Consider the following 4,212-nt stretch of genomic DNA (forward strand, 5'->3'; position numbering starts at 1 on the left):
CTTTTTAGTTGCTATGTCCTCTTCAGAGCTCCTCTACCCTTAGATACATGATCCTCTCTCCACATGAAGGCAGAAAGCTCTGCACAAAAGAAAATGTAGCACGTGTTGTATTTATTGGAGTGACACATCCAAGGAAAAAGCAAAGTGCAAGCACGATTAAATAAAGTTCTAGGAGTTTATATGTACTTTCTTTGAAGGCACCACACATCACTGGGCTTCAGAGCCTTTCCACTACATTTTAACAAGAAGGGGAATCAATGATTTGCTTTATGCTGACAAGTACGTCTTTTGAACACCCAGAACTAGTCTGGCCCAAGTAAGCAAAACTAGCTCATAGTATTTCTTGCTACAAACATCAACAAAGGGCTTTCCCAATGACCCTTAAGCCTAAGTGGTATTGGAAAGTTGTAATGGCTGTAATGCAGTATATGGCCATCGTTGGAGATATTTCCCCATACTATTATTATTATGGTCTCACCCGTAAGTCTACATATTTATTTTGCTCTAAAACTTTTAATGTCTATTTTGTAATTCAACTTTATAAACATTTTTTTCCATCCAAGGGTAAAGTGCTCCCTTGAAGCTTTGAAATGATATACAGCTGGGCATGGAGGCTGACGCCTGTAATCCCAGCACCTTGGGAGGCCGAGGTGGGCGGATCACCTGAGGTCAGGAGTTCAAGACCAGCCTGGCCAACATGGTGAAACCCCATCTCTACTACAAAAAGTACAAAAACTAGCTGAGAGTGGTGATGGAAGCCTGTAATCCCAGCTACTTGGGAGGCTGAGGCAGGAGAATCACTTGAACAAGGGAGGTGGAGGTTGCAGTAAGCTGAGATCACGCCGTTGCACTCTAGCCTGGGCAACAGAGCAAGACTGTGTCTCAAAAAAAAAAAAAAAAAAAAAAAAAAAGAGATATACCACTACATCCACTCAGTTTAACTGGTAAGTTTTCACATTTACTTAAAAATTTTACATAAATTGGTAACTTAGAATAATTCTATCAGAACTTCTACCAAAATCAGAATGTGGCAGATTTAACCAAGCTATGCCAACATGAAACCCTGTCTCTATTAAAAATACAGAAATTACCTGGGCATGTTGGCGCACGCCTGTAGTCCCAGCTACTTGGGTGGCTGAGGCAGGAAAGTTGTCTGAACCTGGGAGGCGGAGGTTGCAGAGCCAAGATCATATCACTGCACTCCAGCCTGGCAACAGAGCGAGACTCCGTCTCAAAAAAAAAAAAAAAAATCTAATTCCTCCCTTACACAGCTGAAGAAGTTAAGGCCCATGGTGATTTAGTGATTTGCCTAAAACACATCAAGAAACAGAGCCAGCTCAATCCAATGACACTAATACTACTTCCATTTACGCAGTCGGCTGGGAGCGGTGGCTCACGCCTGTAATCCCAGTACTTTGGGGGGCCAAGGCGGGTGGATCGCCTGAGGTCAGGAGTTCGAGACCAGCTGGCCAACATGGCGAAACCGTTTCTACTAAAAACACAAAAATTAGCTAGATGTGGTGGTGGGTGCTGTAATCCCAGCTACTCAGGAGGCTGAGGCAAGAGAATCACTTGAACCCAGGAGGTGGAGTTTGCAGTGAGCTGAGACTGCACCACTACACTCCAGGCTCGGCAGCAGAGCAAGACTTCATCTCAAAAAACAAAAAACAGCAACTATGCAGTTGCTTAACTTGGGGACATGTGACAAATGTGTCATTAGGTGATTTCATTGTGATGTGAACATCATAAAGTATACTTACATAAACCTAGATGGTATAGACTACTACACACCCAGGCTACATGGTATAGCCTATTGCTCCTAGGCTACAAATACTATATTGAAAACTGTAGGCAACTGTAATATCATGGTTTTGTATATTCAAACACAGAAAAGGTACAGTAAAAATACCACATTATAATCTTATGGGACCACTGTTGTATATGTGGCCCATCATTTACTGAAACGTCGTTATGTGCTGTATGACTGTACTCAGTACATTTTAGAAACTTCAGTAAATTAAAATACATTTACATTTATATACGAGAAGAAAAACTCAGTTTAGATGTAAAGATTTCCATAAGGCAACACTACAGGGACTAGAAACCTAATACAACTCCTATGTAAAAATTCCCAAATACAGTAAAAAATTCTTTACTATTACCTTTCATGTGTTTAAGGAAACAAAAAACTCAGGACACTAAAAATAGATTGCGAAATTTACCTACTTGGTATTACACCACTAGAAACAGATGCTAAAAAGGTAATTTTATAGTGGCAGAAAACATATACACTAATGAGATTCCACACCAATTTTTATTTATATTTTGGGGCCTGAAACAAATCTTATAATCACCTCTTTCAAATTACATTTTATTCCCTTAATGGTGTGGTTTACCCCCACTCCACAAAAACAATTATGACTAATACACTAGAAATATTTTTTAATAGAACCTCTTAAACAAGACGTTTTCATTAATCAATCCAGACCAAGGATTGTCTCAAAAATTTAATCTGTTAATTTTCTGGTGGTATTATTTTAGAAAAGATTTCATAACCAAATTATACATCTAATTAACTTATGTGTAAGTTTTCGCATACATATCCTAAATCACGGAAACCGTACCTTATAAAACCTTACCACTCAAGGTAAATAAATACTGTATCACGTCAAGAAAATAAAGAATTCTCTAAATCTGCCACTAAAAGTCTGAAAAATCCAAATATCAAATTATAACACTAGTTTATGTACTAATAATCACAAATATCATGACGGCTTTTAAAAAAACTACAGACTTAACTGATAAGCTTGCAAATTACGGCAGAGTAAATAAAACTGTCAAATACTACTTTTGGCTCTAGTTCATAACTTGCCCAAAAATGTGCATATCATAGCCAACAGAATTTTTCTGTAGAATTTTATTTTGAAAATAATATTTCACTTCAAGATTGATCTAAAAAACATTTTAAGATATGAAAATGTTATACAACTTATCTATTACAAATTAATCAGATAATTCTGCAATTAGGTACACTGTGTTAGCTCGCCTACATAAAAAATATTGCACATTTTCCTTTGTCTCCAGATGTGATTGTTGTCTAAACTATATAGAATTTCAAACTATTTTAAAGTTATTCTGTGAAATGTCATCTTTATAAATATCAGAACTAAATGCACTGTAAACAGCCATTTTGGTAAACATGCATTTATTCACAGTTGATTTATTTCCTTTAGATAAATGTGTAACTGCTCAAAATTATATAATAACCTATGTAGAGGTACAAGAGCACACTATACAAATCTATTTCTATCTTCATGTTGAGGAAACACTGATCTTGGCAAAAATCTGGCATGATTTTTAAAATGAACTATTGCTGGTAAGAAGGCATACTTTAAAACTTTTCTGTGGCCTGCACCTGTTTTCTTTTTAAATTAAAATGTAAAAGCATTTGTTTTCAGAGATTCATTTATCACTGAATAAGTGATTACATTAAAAAATGGACCCTGAAAGCAACTGAGTTAAAATGCTTTGAGAGCCCCATTCTATTTGTAAGTTATCAATGCCTTAAACTGTTAGACCACTCACTAATCATAATTTTAAGAAACGGACAAAATCAGACAATTTTAATGTCATGAAATTGACACAAACCTGCATAATACAGCATTCCTCCATTGATTTGAGGTCATATTATACTTTAAAAATATAAATAAATATATTGAATCATGAGTCTTATTTCTATAACCCCAAAAAGTGTTTCAAAATGCTTCTAAAACAGAAGTGGGTGACTGTAGAATATAGTTCCAGACTTGACTATTACTGTCAAACACAATCGTTCCTTACAAATAACTCTACTGGTGCACTGGCTTGATTGATTCCAGCAATTTCATTTTACAGGAGTGAACCACACGTTATACACACAGAGAATATATTACTTGAAAATCCCCAAAATAGGAAGAAAAGTTTAGAAAGTTGTCAAATACTTCCAAATGAAAAGTAAAGGTCTATTTCTAGCCCTCTTTCATACCCTTAAAGTTGGAATCTGGCAAAAGTCCATGGGTACAATTTACAAACTTCGACAAACTATTAAGTAAAAACCATTTTCTTTGGGGGAGGTGAGAGAAGGTACCTTTAAAACCTGTTATACAAAATTCCAGCTGCCTTTTTATAAAAGTACGTTCCTTAGATTAAAACCATAAAATTAAGGTGCAAGAG

The sequence above is a fragment of the Pongo pygmaeus genome, chromosome 5, assembly GCF_028885625.2.
Source record: "Pongo pygmaeus isolate AG05252 chromosome 5, NHGRI_mPonPyg2-v2.0_pri, whole genome shotgun sequence".
Classification (NCBI taxonomy): Eukaryota; Metazoa; Chordata; class Mammalia; order Primates; family Hominidae; genus Pongo; species Pongo pygmaeus.